This window comes from Conger conger, chromosome 14, assembly GCF_963514075.1.
Source record: "Conger conger chromosome 14, fConCon1.1, whole genome shotgun sequence".
Lineage (NCBI taxonomy): Eukaryota > Metazoa > Chordata > Actinopteri > Anguilliformes > Congridae > Conger > Conger conger.
The window spans coordinates 31510999-31534031 of record NC_083773.1 but is presented as its reverse complement, the minus strand read 5'-3'; the positions used below and the strand labels follow the sequence as shown (position 1 = coordinate 31534031).

Genomic DNA, 23033 nt, shown 5'->3' with positions numbered 1-23033 from the left:
TGGGCATCCCGCAAAGCAAAGCACGCCTGTGGAACAAACAGGCTAAAACTTCTACAAAAATATAATACATAAAAAGGACACCCAAGCCGTCATTTTCAGGATTAGGTGCCATTGCCCTTTTAAGAAGTGGAAGTCGACTTTCTTTAAGGACCCCACTGTGACCATCTCTAGGAACGCCCCCTATAGGCAGCAGGACACACTGCGTCAGTGCAGCGCAGTCCCTGCTCTCTGTTCACAACGAGGCTGATTTTCCATTGGAAACCAGAGCTGCATTCCACCCCATTCAAGCTGGGGAACTGCACACAGTAGAGGAGCGCTGAGCGAGTACGCGGTCACGGGAACTAAATGTCTTCAAGTTTTGGAATTTAACTATGGGAAGGTTATCAAACCTAAGGATCATGTGAATCCGTAAGTCGTGTTAGGATTTTTTCCGATATAAAATGTTTTGAACTGTCTGGTTTACATGGGTGGCTATTATGTTTTTAGTTTGGGACTCCGGATTTTTCACCCCTCTTCGTTTTAAGACTTCCGCCGGTGTCTCCCTACTGTTTTCTTCTTGCCTAATTCTAGATGCTGTGGCTTCGGTTTGTCTTTGGAATTGTGCGGCCAATGTGTGCATGTAGGGGTTGGAAGATCTAGGAATGTAACCTGCTTTAGAGTAGAGATTTAGCCGCGCATTAAACTTTACAATTCTGTCGTGCTGTGTTGTAATTTGGCGTCGCTCTGGATCGTTTTATACATTATTTCACGACTGCATTATTTTCAGACGCTGCAAACTGCAGATTGTGGCTCCATAAAGGCTGTGTTTTCACAGTGTTTGAATCTGAAGCATAACTCTCGCGGAATGGAATGTTAGCTGGTTATAATTACTGAACTGCTAGCTGGTTTAATAGCTTACCACAGCATCGGTCAAAAACGCGTAGTAAAAACAAGGTCCTGGAATGTGCTAAATAACAGGAAAAAAATGTTTTTATGTTCCCGATTTAAAAATGTAGGCTAACTGAAGCTCCTTCTAACCTTCTCCACGTTGTAGGGTATTTTTTCAAATTGAACACAAACCTATTCTATTTATTTAATTAGATGTTTGTAAATGTCGGCTAACCTTCGCCCTTAGTATGATGTAAAATTACCTAAGTCACACACTTGTTAAATCTACTTTTTTCATCATTTCGCTGAAAATGTTATGTAGGACTGAAAAGGAATGAAAAATCTCCGTTGAGGCACGGCGTGGTTTGTCCGGACAATTCAACGTGTTGAAAGGCATGAGAGCTGCAATGAGAATGAATATATTTTATAGGGAAGGTAACTGGTTTAGGTACCAGTTAATCGTTTTTCAGCACTGTAGCCTACTACTAAGAATTGCATGTTTGACATCGTTATGCATTCTATTTGTTTGACAACGCATTGACACTAAGGGAATATAGCTATGTGTTGGCAAAATTGCCTACATTTTCTATTTGTTCTCATGACATAGCCTAGGATACTACATAACGACTATTTTATAAATGTGCAGAACGGAGTGAGGGATTCTCACGGGACCTCTTGCTAAAAATCGATGCCCCTGTTAGTCTTAAAATGATTAGTCACGGTGGTTGTTTTTTGTGAACTTGTGTTAATCGCCCGTCAAAACGCAGAAGTATTGAATATGCCGAGACGATTGAAATTCCTTATTGCCAGAGACTTGGACTGCGTACGACTGGTTGCATGCGATTTTATACGTGGGTGTTGACTGCACACACATTTTGGTTCAATTTAGCTGGATTTTTGTAACGCCACACCCGGATTTTTCGTTAAAAGTTTCAGAATTTCAAATCTAATGAACGGATTGCTAATTAAATTCATAGGGTTATTTCAAAGAGACTATCATGCTGCGATAGCCTACTTAAATTATTTCTAATCGAAGGCAAACAGGTAGGCTCGCCTCATCATGGTTACTAATACATTTAAATAACATTTGTTCACAGTAGACGTCATTGAATTCTGCCTTGCACCATGTGTTGTATGGTGATGAATATGAAACGCAAACCGATGGCTTAATTCAAGGTGTCATGTTTATAGCTATGCAGTTTATTTACAATGCCATCTATAAACGCGCATATTTGTAACTGTTTGGGTGGAGGCAACCCTGTCTGATTGTGTTCAGTTATCTGGGTGTAATTGTGTAATTGTGTATTTTCCTCTAGTTCGTGACAGTGATAACAGAGGTATTCAATGGTATTTAGCTATGAATGGTGGCTAATGTTATAGCAGAATATTGTAGCTAAGGTTTAATATTATGGGGGTTAACCGTTTATACAATCATAAGGAAATTATTTGTAATTTCTTAATTCTTGCGATGGGAGACTGACTGATTTACTCGACCAGCCGAAATGAAATGACTATAAGAAACCGAGAACAGCAGACGCACGCTTAATTAGCTGGTCCAGCGAGGCGCGGTGGATACAATCTTTCAAGCCTGGACTCGGAAAGAAACAGTCCGCAGACACAGTTGACAGCATTTCTGCTCATATCACTGTGTTTCTGTCAAAATAATCTTGTTACAAAGTAACTGCACCGCTAGCAGAGTTTCCTGTCGACCGAGTCCCAATTTGAATCGCTTATTTACTCAGCCCCGCTAATGGAGTGAAAGAGAAAGTAACGATGCCACAACTAGGCTACTTTAAATAAGTGATATTAACAACGCATTAATAACTTGTAGTTGTGGAAGGCGGCATTTGGCTGCCCACGGTCCTTTTCCCATGTATCCTTATTGCCCATTTATCCTTAGTCTGTTGCTCTTGAACGACGGAGCTAAGCTAAAGCCAACCTGGGCCTTCGTAATGTTTCATGTCATTTTTAAGGGGCTTGTCTTCTCATGTGGATGTTAATTGGCGGGGTTTCAATTAACAGTTATATTGTGTCCTGCGTGGTAAATGTAACATTAAAAACGTGGCAATATAGTGAACATGGTTAGATCGAATCTATATTTTGGACGTGTGTACGCATATGGAACTGGGCTTCAAGAAATGTTGGCCACGCTGTGAAGTTGTTTTCAATGTTTTCAACCGAGTAGGTAGCAGTTGGATAAAGCATATGCATATAGCACTTGCCTTACTAGTACTTGGCACTTGTCTAATAAGGTATTCTACCCTGCGGGATAGCATAACTTTAGATTGTAACAATTGCTTGTGTCCTTGATGAGGCACTGATGAAACCCAGTTGTATAAATGGAATCTTACTAAAAATGAGTCCGAACAAATGGATGACATACATTTCTGCATTCACAGATTGCACCCCAAACATGGTAAACATTGCGTAATGTAATCGTTACATCTCATTGAGACTAGATTACAACAAGGGTAAAAATTACAGTCGCAATAGAAATATTTCATTTCCAATTTCATTATTGTAACCATTGTGTTTTTATACCCTGGAGATTTAAGGTAAACTATAAGAGAAGACATGCATCAAAGCACACATTAACCATTTCCTGAAATGGTAGCCCCTTGAGTGCTGCTTGGAGTGATAACAAATGCATTTATTTCTGGTGTTTCTTTTTAATATGCTCACTGGTGCTACTCGAGATGAGCCACTAGCTGTTTGCTTTGGTAGGCTGAATAATTAACTCAATTCCTTTGCTTATTTTTCAACAAATACCCCAAAAGGCCACAAAAAATAGATTAAGAATCAGTTATCTTCTTGATGATGGTTTTTTTTGTGACCAACCAGTTGGTGGTCTGCTGGTTCTAAACATTTCAGAGCCTTTGCATTTAAAGTGCTACACCAGAGTATTGCTTTCTTATTGCATAGACGCGCATATTAACATTATGCGTTACAAAACAATTTCAAGAGGTTGTCCAAATTTATGGCAGCAAGCGTTGTCAGATTGAGCCCTGTGATTCCGAGTTCAGCATTGGGCAGAATGGCTTTGAGGCTGATGACTGCTTTAAGAGCATGGTTTGCTAACAGCAGGAGAATTGTGATGTACAAAGTTTGGAATTGAAGCTGATGGCTGCTCATTGCTGTCCTCCGAGCGTGGCTGGTTTTTGAGTCGCTCACATCTGTCCCCCACATATGCCTACGCCCATTATATTTCTAAGCTCACATTAACTTGCATCTGTGGTAGATGACCCATTGGAGAGCGAGCTTAATCCACTTGGAATGACCAAATCAAGATCGGTTTTAAATGGCAGTAAATGCACTTTCAGCAGTCGGTAAACAAAGAAGTTAACCGGTAATGTGTCATGTGAAAATATGAACGGACGATTGTCGTTGCAAATGGGAAAAGGAACCGGAAATGTCAGCAATTAACACTACCTTAACCTGAAAAACGGTTTTAAAGTTAGAAAGATACTTTGGCTCTGGGGTGTCCAATCTTACCCGAAAAGGGCTAGTTGTGTGAGTGCAGTTTTTGTTTTAGCCCAGCATTACACCCCCTGATTAATTGCAATAGACTGTTGTAAGTCTTTGGAGGTAGGAGCGTAGGGGTTCTAAAAAGACAAAATGGAGAACTGCACAGATGAATTATCGTCCAATGGAGATCAATATAACAAATAAGGAGCACTCCTGGTTAACAGGTGAAACAGTGGTTTGTGTCTGTGTGCTGGGAGTGAAACTGGCCAGATGAGTCTTGGCAGCACCCCTGATTAGCAGACATTTTAAACGTGTGTGACTGCTTCATCCTTCATGGCGTTTCCTCCCCCCGCTCTTACTGTTTCTTGCCTCGTGCACCCCTCAGCGCGAGGCCCCTCTGTTTCTCACACAGCCGCTGTCCTAACGCTCCTAATTGGCTCGTTCCCGGATGTGCGGCTCACCCTGCGGTCAGAAACCTCTGAACTGTGGCTTTCACCTCATTAAGGTCCATGGCGCCTGCCTCCAAACTGTAGTAACTAGCTACGCTTATGTCACTTCCTGTAAACAGTGCTGAATGTTTGTCCTTGAAGTGCTGTGAATTCTGGTTAGCAAGTAGATAAGGCCTGTGATTGTGTTTGGTTGGGGGGGGGTGTCGTTAGACCTCAAGTGTTTTTTAAGGTTTTATTGTTCTGGTGAAGCACCTCTTTGGGTTACGACCCCTTCCTCTGACAAATGCTGCCTCTCCCTTCTTGCCCACCCTGTAGGTTTTTATTTTCACACTTTTGTCTGTTTTTTTTGGGGGGGCGGGGGGAGAGGGCGAGGGTGTTCAGGGTCTTCAGCAAATGGTAGGTCGTTGAAAACACCGGCCCTGTTCTCAGCGCTTCCCCCCCCCGCCACGGGCTCACAGCTGAGGAAACCACTCAACGAGACGGCGATATTAAAAAACAATAAAGAATGCGGGGAGGCCCTGTGAGCTGGGGGCTGTAAAACAGGCCTCACTGACGGCTTTGTCCCCGCGAAGGGGGGGGGGGGGGGGGAGGACCCCGTGCGCCATGTGAAGACACGCTCCTTCACGCTCCCAGCGTTCAGGCTCCTCCTGGGGAATGGCCGCTCTGGCGGTTAGCACACGCCTGCGTTCGCTCGCGCTGGCGTTGGCACCGCCAGCCCGTCTGGCACGGCTGCTGCTCCCAGCTCTGCAGGTATGTGTGTATAATTGCGTCCCGTCTCGGGTGGATCGGATCGAATTGGAGTGGAGTCAGCATTTGGGAATCGGTGGTCGTGGCTGCTAATAGCAATCTTGAGATTGGATGTTGCTTTTCAAAACCTCATGGGTAGAGTTGGGTCCAGAGCAAGAAATAAAATCCACGGTGAAGGTTTAAACCGTTGTTTTCTGTAAGCGGTGACTTTTTATTTGCATTTGAAGTTATTTTTATCTCTCACTTCCAACCATTCTTTAAAGATCCACCGCTGTCTGAGAGAGCGACAGCAGCTTTTAAGAGCCTTGGGTTTTGAAGTGGGTTCCTCCAAAGGGCTCTTGCATCAAGGAAACATTCTGGATGCCTTTTCCTTTGGTAACTTTCCTTAAACATTGAGAACTTACTGCAGAGAACTCCATAATGCAAAATTCTGCAGATCCAGAACATTCTGGTGAGGTCAGGAATTAAAGGCCTGTGGATGAATAGTTTTGTTTTTGTTCTGTTTGTTTTGTACTTCAGACCTTGGGAACAAAAATATTTAAATTGAAAGTACTTCTTCCTGAGTACGGCCATAATATTTCTCTGTGGAGTTATCCGCAATATCCTTCTCCATTTTAATACTTGGTTCCTGTTTTACTCTAAGCCCTGAGGGACATGAGAATTGGCCCATGCTGAAGATGGGGGCACAGATCGTGTTTGTCAAAAGCGAGCTGAAGTGTGTGTGTGCGTGCGTGCATGCGTGCATGCGTGCGTGCGTGCGTGCGAGCGTGCGTGGCCTCGTTTGGGTCAGGACGGTGTCCGCGCTGAGACGGCTGATCCCGGCAGCTGCAGCACGTTCCGCACGATGCTCCTCACCACGCCCCTCTCCTGAGCTGCGTTTCTCTGCGACACTGTTTGTTCAGCACTGCAGAGAGCTCTCCTTCTCTCTCTCTCCTTCTCTCTCTCTCCTTCTCTCTCTCTCCTTCTCTCTCTCTCCTTCTCTCTCTCACTCTTTCTCTCTCTGTCTCCTTCTCTCCCCCCACCTCTCCCAGCCACACTTTGCTATTCAGGTCATATTCATAGAGCTCTGAGCCGCAGCCAGACTTCTACTAATATTTTTCCACGTTTCCCAAACACAACTCGCATCCTCTGCTGCTAGTCCCCCCCCCCCCCCTTTGGGCAGAGGAGGAGGAGCTCTTCCCAAATGCGTGAATGTGGCGCTGGAATGGGCAGAGCTGTTGTGTCCCATACCTCGGCGGGCCGTGCAAACGCTCTCTCCTCGCATATTCCTCACCCTTGCTCTGTGCGGACGCTCACAGGACTTCAGCCCAGAGCAGGGGTGTCCTCACTCCGTGGAGTCTTTTTGGCATCGCCTGCGTTGACTTCTTTGGAAGGGGAAAGCGTTTTTTGATGGGGCGGCTAGGTTAAGCGGGTCTCTGACCTTTGGCTTTGACGGGTTACACTTAAGCGCCAGTGCTTTGCAGGGTAAATATGTGCTTTTGTTCGGGTGTTGCACCTGGATGCCAATGGCACAAACACAGCAGAGCCAAAGAACACGATGGCTGTAGAGGTTGAAACCTATCCTGACCCCCTCTCCAGCCTTAGCGGTTTCGTTTTTCTCTGAAGGGGAACTGGCCAGTTTTAGCTTCCGTTCCCGAGGCCGCTCGCTGCTGACACGTTAATATGCCTAATGCCGATCTCCACGACAGCGGCGTGCGTCTCGCGCGTGACAGCAACTTATGTCGTTTTTTCCCAATGCGCGTTGAGGACCGCGTTCGTTCCCGGGGCTCCGCGGAGACTCTCGGCGGCGTGGCTTAGGGGCGCGTTCGGCTCGTTAACGAGATGCGGGGAAGACATCGCGCCATCGCGCACCGACATCGGATTCGCATTTTTCAAGCCTTTATGCACGCATGTACACTTTCCTCCGGTGTGAAAGATTAAAAAGAGACTTGTTTATACAACCATTCGGGCATTTATTGTTTTGTGATTTATGCTTTGGTCCCAGTCTGAGCAACTTGGGCAGTTTGTAATTGCCTGCCTTTTCTCTCTCTCCTGCCCCTTGCTCCCCCCTCCCCCCACACCCGCACGCACGCACACTCACACGCGCACTCACACACACACACACACACACACACACACACACACACACACACACACCCTACACTACCAGTATTTTGGCGGAGCCTTTTGAGCTTACGCTCTTATTCCTGTTTACCGAGGGGAATTTAAATAATTCACAAGCCCTGGACTTGGGCCTGTAAATAAGACTAATAGAACGGGGGGGGTTTAAGAGAGGCGCTTGCCCGGGGAAAGCGTAGCCGCGAGGACGGCGATAAATCAGGCCGCGCCGTAAACTGCTCCGGCCGCTGACTCTGCAGAGGCAGAGGGAGAGAGAGAGTGAGAGAGAGAGAAAGAGAAAGAGAGGCTCATTTGCAGAAGGTCAGCGCCGCTCCCACCCCCCCAGGCACGGGGGAAGTACGCTCTGCTCCGACGCCTCTGACCGGATGCAGACCGGTTTATTTATGTGTGTTTGGCGTTCCTGGTGTCCTCCGTGGGGGGCCGTGTCAGGGAGCGAGGAGAGCCTGCTCTCCCCAGCCCAGGTGCGCAGGTGCTGTAGCGGTGTTTTAGCGTGGCAGGATATTAGCGTAGCGGTGTGTCAGCGTAGCGGTGTGTCAGCGTAGCGGTGTGTCAGCGTAACGGTGTGTTAGCATAGCTGTGTGTTAGCATAGCGGTGTGTTAGCATAGCGGTGTGTCAGTGTAACGGTGTGTCAGTGTAACGGTGTGTCAGTGTAGCGGTGTGTTAGCATAGCGGTGTGTCAGTGTAGCGGTGTGTTAGCATAGCGGTGTGTCAGTGTAGCGGTGTGTTAGTGTAGCGGTGTGTCAGTGTAGCGGTGTGTGTGTGGGGGCGGGTGGGGGATGGGCGAGTCTGAACCTCCTCTTACTCTGTTCTCCAGCTGCAGGCCTGTGGTGTGCGCTCCCATTATGGGATCTACTCGCTCGTTCTTCCTCTTCTGCATTCCTCCACCTGCCTGCCTGTTCACCCGTGAAAGAGGCCACCACAGCCCCAAGCGCCCAGCGCTCCGGAAACCACTCTTTCTTCTCGTCTCGGGTCCTTCTCTTTGCCTTCAAAGATTTGGTTTGGTTTCAATGAGTCTAGCAAGTGCCTGGCTGTTGAAGTGAAAGAAGAAAAAAAAAAAAAAGAAAGAAAAAATACAGGGAGAAAAGTCCGTATTGAGCTTGGCTTCATACTCCAGTCTGCCATTATCTCTGTGACTTTGAGAAGATGGTTGAAATTCCTGGTGCTGGCCGGCGTGCAGTTGGCCGGGCCAGGCGCTGGCGGAAATGTCTGACGGGGCTCATTACTCAGAACAGTTGGTGGGGGGCTGGCGCGGTGGAATGTGAAACGCAGCGCTGATCTCCTCCCACTCCCGCGTTCACTCGCTCGCTCCGAGCCCCCCTGTGTCGCCCCGTGCCCCCCTGTGTCCCCCCGTGCCCCCGGCCCCATTGTCCGGCCCTCACTGAGCGGCTGAAAGGGTTAGAGAGTCAGGGGCACCGCGCCTCCCTCCATGGCCTCCGCACTGTGCGCCGGCGTGCGCCCCGGCACGGCAACCACCGCCACCCCTAAACCCCCTCTCTTTTTTTCTTCTCTGGCGCGCTGGAGAACTGACGCAACGTTTCCGTTCAAACCGTCGATATGCAGACACTTTTCTTTGTTTGTTTTTGAGCTCCATCCGATTTATTTACTTTACTGTCTGCCGGCCTGGAGTGGCACGAGCTCTCCGGCGACCGCTCTGGAACGCGCAGCACGCCCCTCGCGTTACGGCCTGTGAGTGAAAAAACACAGCCTGTTGTGTTTGCGGAGCCCTGCCAGAGTAATGTCTGCTCCAGACCCCGGGTCTGTGAATGTGGAGCAGCGGGGTTCCCCTGTCAGGCTTTCAACCCACCGGCCCCTCTCCCTCCCGGGGAGGCCTGGGAATGATTACCCCGCCGGACAAAGGGGGACCTTCACTGAAAGGATGGTGGATCGGCGTAGGGGGGGGGGGTGTGGGGGTCAGGGGTCGTTCTTCCTCCCGCTGCACTGTCCTGGCGGGTTTTATTGGCTGGGTTTGTCACAGTGGCGGTTTTAAGCAGGTTGGGGGGGGAGGGGGTCACTCTGTCCGCTCCTCACCTCTGTCATCGCAGTTCCAATAGCTCCCTGTGACCTTTGACCTTTCTTGCCTTTGTAAGGCTGTTCTCCTGCAGTTGAGACCGGCCATGCCACCACTCTCCGTACTCATGAATATTTAATGAGCGTTTCATTTCGGGTTAATGACTTTTACCATCTATCTTTTCTTCTAGCAAGCTTTGTGAATCATTTTTAGCCTTGTTGTCATGGGTTACTAATATTTATTCTCATGGCAAATAAAAGAAGATGGCCTGCTAACATACAATGAGTAAGACTCAACTTCCAAGTATCCAAGTCATGACTGAAGCAGGAAACGGGGAGGTAGTTACTCATCCACAGAGCTTTATGCCAACTCTGCAAACTGTTACTGTTATCTCAGTCTGTTAGCAAAATGGGTAACAAACCATTGAGTCACTTGGTTTTATCTTATTTTCTTTTTTAAATATTTTCTATCTCTGTGGAGCTATGTTGCATTATTAGGCCTGTCTCTCTGCTACCTGGTCCTCTACAGTGCTCTGGAAAACGGAGGGAAATGTAGGCTTATGCTGCCTGCTGGTGCTTCTTTGTGCAGTCCACCAGCTCAGCTGTGCAGACGGTACACTGGAGCGGCCTGAAGAACCTTTCAGCAACAACATAGTCCTGAAGAACCCTTCAGCAACAACATAGACCTGAAGAACCCTTCAGCAACAACATAGACCTGAAGAACCCTTCAGCAACAACATAAACCTGATGAACCCTTCAGCAACAACATAGACCTGAAGAACCCTTCAGCAACAACATAGACCTGAAGAACCCTTCAGCAACAACATAAACCTGATGAACCCTTCAGCCACAACATAAACCTGATGAACCCTTCAGCAACAACATAAACCTGAAGAACCCTTCAGCAACAACATAAACCTGAAGAACCCTTCAGCAACAACATAGACCTGAAGAACCCTTCAGCAACAACATAGACCTGATGAACCCTTCAGCCACAACATAAACCTGATGAACCCTTCAGCAACAACATAAACCTGAAGAACCCTTCAGCAACAACATAAACCTGAAGAACCCTTCAGCAACAACATAAACCTGAAGAACCCTTCAGCAACAACATAGACCTGATGAACCCTTCAGCAACAACATAAACCTGATGAACCCTTCAGCCACAACATAAACCTGATGAACCCTTCAGCAACAACATAAACCTGAAGAACCCTTCAGCAACAACATAAACCTGAAGAACCCTTCAGCAACAACATAAACCTGAAGAACCCTTCAGCAACAACATAAACCTGAAGAACTCTTCAGCAACAACATAAACCTGATGAACCCTTCAGCAACAACATAAACCTGACGAACCCTTCAGCAACAACATAAACCTGAAGAACCCTTCAGCAACAACATAAACCTGAAGAACCCTTCAGCAACAACATAAACCTGAAGAACCCTTCAGCAACAACATAAACCTGAAGAATCCTTCAGCAACAACATAAACCTGACGAACCCTGCAGCAACAACATAAACCTGACGAACCCTTCAGCAACAACATAAACCTGAAGAACCCTTCAGCAAGACTAATACTAATACTTGAAACTCTCCTACTGCTCCAATCAGAATTCAGTACCCGGCCATAGACCAAAGAGCACAGCAACACATGTTGCTTCATTATTTATGTAGTAAAGCTATAAAATGTGGGGAACAGGCTGACTTTGTTTAAAAAATAGCAATGCATAACTTAAGCCCCAGTACAGAAGTCTTTGTTTTTGTTTGGCACATTCCTGTCGAGCAATGTGTGAGAAGTCGGTCATGCGGAGTTTCGGCAGGGCTCCAGTCTCCATACCCATAATTCTCTGCTTTCCCGTGCGCCCTGCGGGTTGAGGACCTTACAGTGACTGGAGCTGGTCTCCCTCCTTCCCGGTTCCGCGGGGTTTGTGCGGTGGCTCGGATGGGGATTTTCCGTCTGGCGGGCGTAGCGCTGGCTCTTTGAGCTGGGTTTGGAGCGGGGTGGTATGGGAAATGGAGTAATCCTGCCAGGCGCCATGGCCAGCCTCCTCCCAGCTGCTTTTCTGCCGAATACAAGAGCAGGAGGGAGAGAGAGAGAGAGAATGCTACTCGTGAACAACTTCATGTTTTCTGGAAACGGGGACTGTTCTGCCGAAAGGGGCTTCGAGGAGGGAAACATTCTACAAATGGAAAAACGTATCCCCCCCCCCCCCAGCAGCACCGTCAAAATGGTATCCGCAGTTTGTCATCCAGTGGAGTGCACTGTTGTTAAACTGAAAGCTGTCATCCCTGTGACGGAAAGTAGGGCTGGTAGACATCCACAAACGGCAAATATTTATTTTGGGATTATCAACTGTCTACTGGGTTCATGGCGGCCGCTGCACACGTGTTGTCCTCTAACTCAAAGCGCTTTTTTGGATGTTGCATGCTGGGATAAATTGGAAATTATCTGCTGTTTATTCAGAGCCAAAATGGAAACCGCTCGGAGCACTATACTATACCCCTGTACTGTGCTGATTAAGGCAGTTTTATAACAAAACCAAACTGTATTAATTTGGCTGTCATGTGTTTAGTACCATTTTTATGCATGGGTTTTTATCTTTACTTTTCTGTAGTATTATTCAAACCCCGGGCGCTACAGATGAAAATTGCCCTCTGGTGCAGTATATTGAATGTGCTAACATCCATGTTGAGAACTGCATATTGTCCCTGTCAAATAAAAATGTTAATAATGCATAAATAAATGATGAGGCGCAGGCTGGGCTGCCTGAGAGACGGTGCGGAGACGAAGCGCGTGTGCGTGTGTGTCCGTCACGGCGACGGCTGGGGCGGCCCTCTGAGTGAAACTCCGGCGTGGTCTGAGCGAGGAAGGTTCCGGAAGGCCCTCCGTGTTTCTGCCGGCCGGTCCGGGTCTCCCGGTCAGGGACCGGGGGGGGGGGGGGGGGTTTGACAGGGCGGGCGGTGCAGTGCGGCCCTCGTTGGTTAGCGGGCGGCGTGCTTCTGGAGCGGAGCGGTTTTATGAAGTGGGCGGGGCCGCGGCGGCTGACTCACGCTCGTGATTAAACCCCTCTCCGTCAGAACAGCTGTCTGCCGGGCGGCCAGGCCGGCCTGTGGCTCTTTTCTGGAACTCAAACAGATGTTTTCTCTCTCTTTTTCGGGGAAGCAGCGGCGGACCACCCCCACTCGATCCCCCGGGGGGGCGGCGATGCCAGGCACTGACATTTGGTGGGTGGGGGCAGTTTTATGAGGGGGGGGAGTGTTTGTGCAAAAACACTAAAATCTCACCACACTCAGGAATGCTCATTCAGCAGGGCGCTGGTGTGTGTGCGTTTCTCTGGTTTGTTTGTGTGGCCTCTGTGGCCTTGCCTCTGCCAGTAGATCTGCTGCGTGTCCTGAACGTGGAGTTTTCACATTTTTGTGGTGCGCGTCTGAAGATCTCGGGACTGCGTTCCCTCGCATATGGCAGTGTGCAACAGTGAGGAAACTGCAGCTGGGACACTGCTATTGTACCGCTGAGTAAGCAAATTAGCCTGAACTGTTTCGGCAATATATAAATGTGTCGTAAATATCTGAGCGCATGCGTTGTATAGAGGGATGTGTTGTGAAAGCGCGTATGAGCCGTGTGATTTGCAGTGGCTGAGGGAGTGTGCGCTGTAGTTTAAGGTGACGTGAGGGTGTGCTAGTCTGGTTGGAACAGCAGCCCCTCGGACACCGTGACCTGAGTTATCCTCCCGGAGTCGGGCATTTCCTGTCGGCACGCCGTCTAGCGCAGCCGCTGATCCACATGCCGCCTGCGCAGGCCCCCGATCAGCACTCCTCCGATTCCCCCTGGGAGCGCTCACGTCCCGACATCACCAGATCCCTCAGAGCAGACAGGGCGGCGTTTGCGGACAGACGGACACACTCGTCTCTCCAGGAAAATAGTCTGTAATTGTAGGGTGCATCAGTTGTTTTGTCACCCCCTCCTGCCAATCAGGTAGGTTGCTTGGGACACAAACCTTGGTAACGGTTTCTGTTTCTCCAGAGCAGCTGTTTGGATTAAATGCTAAAAGCACTGTCTAGCCATCAGGCATTCTCCAAGGCAGATTGAGCTGGCATGTGCCTTGAGGTGTGTGTGTCTGTGTGTGTCCATGCGTGTGTGTCTGTGTGTGTGGATGATTGAGAGAGTTTGTGCGCGTGCGTGTATGTATGTGGATGATTGAGAGAGAGGGAGAGAGTGTGTGCGCGCGTGTGTGTGTGTGCGCGCGTGTGTGTGGATGATTGTGTGTGTGTGTGTGTGTGTGTGTAGATGACTGTGTGTGTGTAGATGACTGAGAGTGTGTGTGTGAGTGTGTGTGTGTGTGTGTGTAGATGACTGAGAGTGTGTGTGTGTGTGTGTGTAGATGACAGTGTGTGTGTGTGTGTGTAGATGACTGAGAGTGTGTGTGTGTGTAGATGACAGAGTGTGTGTGTGTGTAGATGACAGAGAGTGTGTGTGTGTGTGTAGATGACTGAGAGTGTGGGGAAGAGGGAGTGAGCGTGCAGCAGGCCCAGGGGAGAAAGCGGGTGTTTGTTGACGGACCTCTTGCTGAATGACTCCCTCGGTGACTGGCTGGGTGAGCGTGGGCGGCCGTGATTAGCATGGAGAGGAAGTGCTTGAGTGGGATCGCTGGTCTGTTGTGTAAATGTAGGATGGCACTAATTGACTCTTCGACGGTCCCTCTCCTCTCCTCCTCTAGCCCAACCCCGGGCTGTCCCCACATTCCCCGTCCCAGGAGTGCTGTCCCCATGCTCCCCTTCCCCGGAATGCTGTCCCCCACGTTCCCTGTCCCCGGAATGCTGTCCCCCATGTTCCCCGTCCCGGGAATGCTGTCCCCAGGTTCCCCGTCCCAGGAATGCTGTCCCCCATGTTCCCCGTCCCGGGAATGCTGTCCCCAGGTTCCCCTTCCCCGGAATGCTGTCCCCCATGTTCCCCGTCCCAGGAGTGCTGTCCCCCATGTTCCCCGTCCCAGGAGTGCTGTCCCCCATGTTCCCCGTCCCAGGAGTGCTGTCCCCATGCTCCCCTTCCCCGGAATGCTGTCCCCCACGTTCCCTGTCCCCGGAATGCTGTCCCCCATGTTCCCCGTCCCAGGAGTGCTGTCCCCATGTTCCCCGTCCCGGGAATGCTGTCCCCAGGTTCCCCTTCCCCGGAATGCTGTCCCCACGTTCCCCGTCCCGGGAATTCTGTCCCCATGTTCCCCTTCCCCGGAATGCTGTCCCCACGTTCTCCTTCCCGGGAATGCTGGTCGCGTTTTTGCCATGTGGCCTGGCTCCGGTCACGTTCCCAATGCCACCCCCCAGCAGCCGCGCTCTCTGGCATCACGCACCCATTCAGATTCCTCTCTGTGGTCATTTTTGGTGATGAGTGGCCCTTCTGCAAACACATCGCAGCACTTATGTAAGGGGATTTCTGTGGGTTTTGTAGGTGGTGTTGGGGGAGATGAGTGTGTTTGTGTGGTGTTGGAGGAGATGAGTGTGTTTGTGTGGTGTTGGAGGAGATGAGTGTGTTTGTTTGTGTTGCGATCCTACTGTGGGCTCACGTGAATGAGGTCACTGTCCATAATTCCACTGTCTGATTCTGTTCTGTATTTTTGGAGCTGCCCTGGTGTCATACCCATTAACCTGAGTCCCTGCGCTGCCCCCACTCTGCGGACTATGGGTACTGCACCCGCCATTTCACCAGTGTGACCTGCCTCCCGGGAGGCAAATCTCACAGAAGGGGGAGGGGGAGGGGGAGGGGGAGGGGGAGGGGGGGGGGGGGGGGGGGGGGTGTTTGTGGAGGGAGTGAGCCTGGTTGGTTGTTGGGGGCTCGGGGCTCACACCTGGGTGTGGGCATGTGCACAATGGGTCTGTCTCAGAGTTCTGCCAACTCCTCTCCAGTTTTCCCCCCATTGTTCTCCCTCAGCCAATTACAGCGGCCCGGCGGCCGGAGCGGAAAAGAAAACAAGCCGACCACAATGGCCGAGCCTCCGTGTCGACGCTCGAAAGGGAAAGAGAGCCGTGTCCGGACCGTCCCTCCGGGAGTGCCGAAAGAGCGACGCGTAGCCGGCCGCTAACGGCAGCCAGCCGCTAACTGCAGCCAGCCAGCCAGGCAGGTTTCCTGAGCGCTGTCTGTTGAGGTTACTGAGGGTTTAGCGGTCGGACCTGTTGCTCCTGTGTAATCCTGCCCCTGTTGTTCGCCTGACAGCTGTAATTAAGGGTTACTTTTCTGTTTACCCATCAGCAGCTGCTGATACGGTGCTTTTGTGCTCCAGGCGGACCAGGAACGAGGACTGAGGCAGACAGGAGGGTTTTTAAGAAGTAACGTCTCCCTCCCTCTCTGCCCGGAGACAGGGCCCCGCTACGGGGTGCGGCAGGGGACAAACCAGGCAGTGCTGCAATGGGTTTTCTCACTGTGACATTATTCCAGGGAAAGATTTACAGTGTTTTGCTTTGTTTATCAGCTTATCAGCACTTTGTTCCTCGACTTCTTACATTTCAAGAAATGATTCCATAGTCTTGACGGAAACTGTAGAAATGTAGTAATTGGTTCTGTTTACAGAACTGATACTGGGGGTATTTATCCAGAGTATGTACCACATAGTTTCCATAGTGACGTGTGTGTGTATCCATGTAGGTGTTTGTGAGTGCGAGTTTGTGCACATGCGTGAGTGTGTCTTCCTCCTGCTGCGCTGTGTAGAAGACCGCAGTGTGTTGTGGTCTCAGTCAGACTGCGGGCAGTTTTGGCTGTCGGGCTGAGGTCGCAGTGAACTGGCAGGCGGTCTGCGGTGGTGAGGTGAGACAGAGAGGGGAATCTGTGGTGGTGGGGTGATACAGACAGGGCAGTCTGCCCCGGGGGTGTGGGAGTGGGGTGAGAGAGAGAGAGGGCAGTCTGTCCCATGGGGGTGTGGGGGTGGGGTGAGAGAAAGAGGGTAGTCTGCCCCGTGGGGGTGTGGTGGTGGGGTGAGAGAGAGAGGGCAGTCTGCCCCGTGGGGGTGTGGTGAGAGAGAGAGGGCAGTCTGCCCCGGGGGGGTGTGGTGGTGGGGTGAGAGAGAGAGGGCAGTCTGCCCCGTGGGGGTGTGGTGGTGCGGTGAGACAGAGAGGGCAGTCTGCCCCGGGGGGTGTGGGGGTGGGGTAAGAGAGAGAGGGCAGTCTGCCCCGTGGGGGTGTGGTGGTGGGGTGAGAGAGAGAGGGCAGTCTGCCCCGTGGGGGTGTGGTGGTGGGGTGAGACAGAGAGGGCAGTCTGCCCCGGGGGGGTGTGGTGGTGCGGTGAGACAGAGAGGGCAGTCTGCCCCGGGGGGGTGTGGTGGTGGGGTGAGACAGAGAGGGCAGTCTGCCCCGTGGGGGTGTGGTGGTGCGGTGAGACAGAGAGGGCAGTCTGCCCGGTGGAGGTGTGGTGGTGGGGTGAGACAGAGAGGGCAGTCTGCCCCGTGGGGGTGTGGTGGTGCGGTGAGACAGAGAGGGCAGTCTGCCCGGTGGAGGTGTGGTGGTGGGGTGAGACAGAGAGGGCAGTCTGCCCCGTGGGGGTGTGGTGGTGCGGTGAGACAGAGAGGGCAGTCTGCCTGGTGGAGGTGTGGTGGTGGGGTGAGACAGAGAGGGCAGTCTGCCCCGTGGGGGTGTGGTGGTGGGGTGAGACAGAGAGGGCAGTCTGCCCCGTGGGGGTGTGGTGGTGGGGTGAGACAGAGAGGGCAGTCTGCCCCGTGGGGGTGTGGTGGTGGGGTGAGACAGAGAGGGCAGTCTGCCCCGGGGGGGTGTGGTGGTGGGGTGAGACAGAGAGGGCAGTCTGCCCGGTGGGGGTGTGGTGGTGGGGTGAGACAGAGGGGGCAGTCCGGGCTGCAGGCATGCGCAGGCTTTCATTTCCTTGTGTAAAGTTCCATACTCTGGGAGGCTGTGCTGACACAAGCCCCCAGGGGCTCCCAGAAAAACATAGCTGGAATATTTCCCCCACTGCCCAGCTAATCAGGACCACATCAGCAACCCTGTCTGTTTCCAGCAGCCCCCCCCACCATGAGCCCCCCCCACCATGACAGACAGACAGACAGACAGACAGACAGACAGACAGACAGACAGACAGACAGACAGACAGACAGACAGACAGACAGACAGACAGACAGGTTTTGGGCTGTGCTGATCGCCACGTGCCCTTTCTCCCCAACGATGCAGGACGCCACAATGTGTGATGTCCTCCCTTCCCTGTGGTCTCAATTCCTAAAATACCCTGGGGAATCGCAATGAGAGGCACAGAATGGGTGTCATGGCAACAGAGTATGAGGTCTGTTGTTTGTTTATACCCCAGATGTGCCTGAATGTCTCATTTGAGTTCAGTTAGAAATATTCACCCTTTCTTACCCACGTAAAGCGCTTTACCGTTTTCAAAGGATTTTTCTCCCGTTAAAAGCATTTTTCTTTGTATTTGGAGATGACAGGCTGTTAAATTATCAGGGAAATTGCAGCGAGGCTTCTATTAATAGCCCATGTTTTCAGAATGTTAATAAAGAATTTACTTCACGTTAAAGATGCAAATGTACCCTTTTAAGCAAATCGGTGCCGAACACAAATAAATGTCGGAGCACTTAGCAGGTGCGGCAGTGATCTGGTGTGATTCTGCCGGGGCCAGCGTCTCTGATAAAGATTGAAATATCAGATTGTGAAAGGTGGACAATCCCCGCGCTGACACAGATGCAGCGTGTGGAAAATTCCCATCGCACGACGTAGATTGATCGATGGGAAGATTGATTGATAGATACTTTACCGCCCTCGCGCTTTCCGCCGCTCGTTCGGGTGCCTCTTCGCAGCCTGACAGCCGGTGATGGGGAAAAGTTCCCTTCCTGCTGATCCGGTAAAACGGGTCTTTTGAAACTGTTTTGAAAAGCCTTTTCTGAATCGGAACGAGCCGTCTCCTCGCTCGTTAGACCTGTCGTTTCTCCACCGGGAGCCCGCCCGCCTGAGTCAGGATCGCTGGTATGACCGGCATCCACGCTGGTATGGCCTGCAGCCGCGGTGCCTGTTCCGGTGTGAGCGTGTGGGATATGCGTGTGCTCGGGCTACGTTATCTGCGCTCTGACTGTCTCGCCACGCGAGAGGCGCGGCGGGGAGACGCGTGAGAGCTGCCTCTCTCCTTCGCCCGAGGCTCAGGTGAAACTCCGTCGGAGCCGCGGCGTGCTAATGTATCCGCGTTGTTTAAAAGCGCCGTGCGTGTGGCGCATAGCGGCGATGGAGAGGAGCGGGCCTGTCGCGTGGGCCTGCCGGTGGTTATGAAAGCGCTGGTTTAGCCGCGCGGCTTCTCTGCGGACGCTTTTTAAAGCCGCTTCAGACGCCGTCCTCGCGTGCCTGCCGGGGGCGGGGGCGGGGCCCTGCGCGTGAGCGACAGCCGGCCTCACGTCTGCTCTGATTGACGGCCTGTCTCCGGGGCGTTGTGAAACACCGCGGCTGATCATTCGCCTGCCCGTGCCGTTTGATTAATTCGCCGGCCGCTGCTCTGCGTAGGCAAAGCCACACAGAACGGGCCCCGGAGCCGTTAACCCCCGCTTCCATCGTCCTGTCCTCCTCGCCTCTTTTCCCCCTTTCTTTCCTCTCTCTGCCTTTCACTATCCCCCCCCCCTCATCGGTTTCTTCAGGCTCCCTTGCGTCCGGAGTGATGGGAGAGACTCATCTAATAGGGACGTGTAGAGTGGTGCGCTTGATGAAATCGCCGCCATTTCCCCTTTTGTTGTGACAGGTGTTATGACATTTTTACACCATTTTTGATTTTGTATGGGGCCTTGTGACTTAAGGCCTTCGCCTCCTTGGCCAGCTTCAGCAGAAGGCGGTGCGACCCACCATTGCCCATCGGTGTGTCAGCAGGAATACGGTGTTTTCCAGGAGCCTGAGACGTGGAGGTAGAGGGAGGCAGAAGCAGCTTTTGGCTGTGGATGCCAGTTTTGTCTGTTTGACATCGTTTGGTGCTTGTGCGCATGAGCTCATTCGAGTGAACATAGTGTGCTTTATAGAAGGAAATGGCAACAGGACTGATCTCACAGGGTGTGGTTGTTGGAGTCTCTTATTCTTCCAATACCTCACCCTTCCCTCTTATTTTACTGGAGTGTGGTGAATAATTGAAGTTGATCTGAAATGGCATGGGTGTATTGGTCGGGCTTTAAGCATATTACTCTTACCTGCTCTGTTGGAAACTCCACTCTTCAGCGAAGAGCAGCTCAGAGTAATCCGTCAGAGAATCGTCCGTCAGGCGGGACATCAGCTCTGGTACCGGCATCGTTTACCGGCTTTGTACGTCTTTCAGTTTACATGAGCTGATTCAGCGCAGTGCAAATCCAGATGCGTCAATGTGTGCTACTGAAAACATACAATGGCCAACATAAGGCCCACTTTTAAGAAGACGGTTAATGGAATTCAAGGAAAAAACATGTAAAAATTGATTATGAATCTGTCCGGAAATGCATGTCGTTATTGTTGATGGGAATTTGAGTCGGTGTGCATTAGTTTTTTTTATCACGGGTGGGATCTATTACAGCATTTACTGGATGAGGTCATGGGAGTGATGAAGTGAGCTGTGTTTCTGTCTCCTGGCAAAACATATTAATAATAAACGCATATCTAGATTATTATCGTTAACAATGAGAATAATGATGACAGTAATACTGATAATAATTATAATATTACTAATCCTAATTGTAATGCTTGTACTTATAATAATGCTTTAATTATTAAAGGAAATGGACAGTCTGCCCTCTTCAGAAAGAGTGGTGAAAGAGGGGAGCACACCAGAGCGGGTCACAGCAGTGCCATAATGTGGATTCAAACCCCTGGCCGCCCGGGGGGACCTGTACCTCCCCCGGCCAAACGTGTACCTGAGCTGGGTCAGCCACCCCAGGGACTGCCCCACCCGCCTGGCTGGGAACGCGTTTTTTAACAGTCCCATCGGTGCAGATAGTCACACGCAGTACGCAGGTGTTAGCGGGGCTGCGGTCAGAAGGATTGTTGAGTGTGGGTGAGGAGGGGTGACTACCAGGCCGGGGGTGCTCACAGCTGCTTTTCGCTGATAAAGAGTAGTGCCTGCACCCCCCTCCCTTTCCCCCTGCTGCCGCGCGTATGGCCCAGACCGCTGTGGAAGGTTAATTACTCTGGTAATTTCCTCGGCCGCGGCTTAGCCCGGCGAGGATAGCCGCCGCACCGTTCGGCCGGTCGACGCCCGGCAGCCCCTCGGTGGCCCTCCTGCGTACACAGAAGCCTTTGTTAGGCTGCGCAGACGGTCCCGTACCCTCTCCGCGTCACATGAGCGCATTCCTCCCCGGCCCCTGCCGCGTTCCTCCTCGACCTCTGACCCCCTCCTGCACCCCGCCCCCCAGGTGCGCGCTATCGCGTGTCTCCGTACCGTGTGAACGGGGAGACGGGCGGAGCTGTGCGGAATGGTGGCTTTTTGGGGGAAATGAGTCTCGTTTATTGTGCAACTGCAGCCCTGGTGCTCATCTGTAAAACGGTTGTTGGACACAATCTTTGTGCTTTATTGGCTGATTATCTCCCCTGCTCTGAGAAGGAACAGAGTACAAAGTTGAACAGAGGGTAGTTGTGGAGGAACATGATGTCATAGGCCTTGAGTCTGTCTCTGAACCTCCCTTTCGCTTTGCCGTGGTGCAGAATCTCGCCGATTTGTCCCGTCTGTGGAAAAGTCTGGGCTACAAAATTTGAATACCATTCTTTAAAAAGGTTTATTTGCCTTTAGCATAGTCCCTCGAGCATTGAAGGATAGGCGCCATTAGATTAGCGATGGAATGAAAGCCATCTTTTGTTACCGGCTCATGTATGTGGCAATGCTGTCAGCTGGTTTTTGGTAAAACAGTTTTTTACAGAATGAAACCAGGGGGAAAGAATGTTCATGGCTGATATGGCTGAGAGGTGTCTCAGATTCTTTTTAATGGCTTCACCCTTGAGGAGTCTCTTTCGGTAGGAAGATTCATAATCACAGTGGTGGCTTTATAGAGACATAGTTTGGGTTTTGGAAGCATTTTTCAGCAGCTGTATAGGGCTGTAATGTGGTCTTGGCTCTGTGTGATTGGTGGCTCAGACGTTTTTTTAACCTCTGACGTGAGGCTTGTGACAGTCACGGTGACGAGTAATGCGTCATGGGCGTTTCCGGTCACCTTTTCACCATGTACAAACCTGTTGGGAGTGGTTGGTTGGATATGGCAAGCGTTTATAAATAAGACCTTTCATGGATTTTTGGACTCGGGTATTGACCTCAGACACCCAGCCAAAGAAATTGTGTTAGTTTGATTTGCCAATAGCTTATAGACTCTTTCCTGAGAGTTTGAAAATAAATTCTATCCATAATTAGATGTGCTGTTTCATAATTGTAAGGGTAATTTTGAGTGGTTTCACACAGAAATCTCGTCATTCTTTCCTCGCATTTTTGTCAACTAGTCAAAAAATATTTTTATCAATGCCAGTGGCTAATGCCAGTAATTAGCGTGTTGGCCCGAGTGAATTACTCCTGAACTACAGAGGATATACTGGCAAGTAAATGGACATTTGAGTAGAATAATCTGCATTAGTTTTCTTCGTGTGTAATGTAGCATTGTGGCACATCTTGGAAAGTATCAAATGAATGCAGCAGAACCCCCACAAAATGAGTCTAGTGTGGGAAAGTCTTACGTGGAACCGTTATCACATGTTCAGCTCTCTACGTGCACAAATGATCTTGAAGCCTTGCTTGAACCACAACCCTCTTTGCCTTTAGACTGGGTTGGAAATGCGGGTTAAAGCGTTTTTCCAGGCCACTTCTCGTTCCTCTGTTGACCACTTGCCCTTGAAGTTAAGTTCAGATAAGATCTGAAGTTAACTAAATTGTACTAAATTGTCTGAAGCTCCTCTGTGGCAGAGTACAGGCCTGATAACAGTAGAGCTGTAAGTGTTTCGCTTTGCAGTTTGTTTTTGAGCCTAGACTACACCACCCCCCCCCCCTTCTGGTTTTGGTTAAGAAAATAAAGGCTCTGCCTCTGTCAGATTAGGACTAAATCGCTTGGGGTAGTGTGTATCCTGTATGTCTTTGTTTGTGTTGCTGTGGGAATGGCTGCTGTGTGTCTCTACCTTACACTGGGACTGTGGCTCGGAAAGATCCAGAAGCCCCACCGCTAGGCAGTCGCAGCTGCAGCGTGAAGATCCGTCTGTCCCCGCCTAGTCCCACGCTGCTGGAACCGCGTGTGCGGATGTCTGTCTGTCTCTGTCTCTGTCTGTGTCTGTCTGTCTGTCTGTCTGTCTGTCTGGTCATGAGGCAACAGCTGTGCTGGGGCCGTCGGTCCCACGCCATACACTGACCCACCCCGACCCCTCCTGCTTAGCACGAGTCCTTGTGGTTTCAGTTAAACTGCAACGCGGCTTCG

At 50.7% G+C, this 23033-nt stretch overlaps 1 protein-coding gene across 1 annotated transcript in view; it reads left to right on the top strand.

The window, feature by feature from the left end:
- Positions 1-276: 276 nt before the first annotated feature.
- The window catches only part of LOC133109603 (plexin-A1-like), a 226696-nt gene continuing 203939 nt past the window's right edge, over positions 277-23033 (top strand). Inside the window, exon 1 of the mRNA XM_061218996.1 lies at positions 277-408. The gene's annotated coding sequence lies outside the window, so the exon portion shown is untranslated. The remainder of the gene's footprint in view (positions 409-23033) is intronic.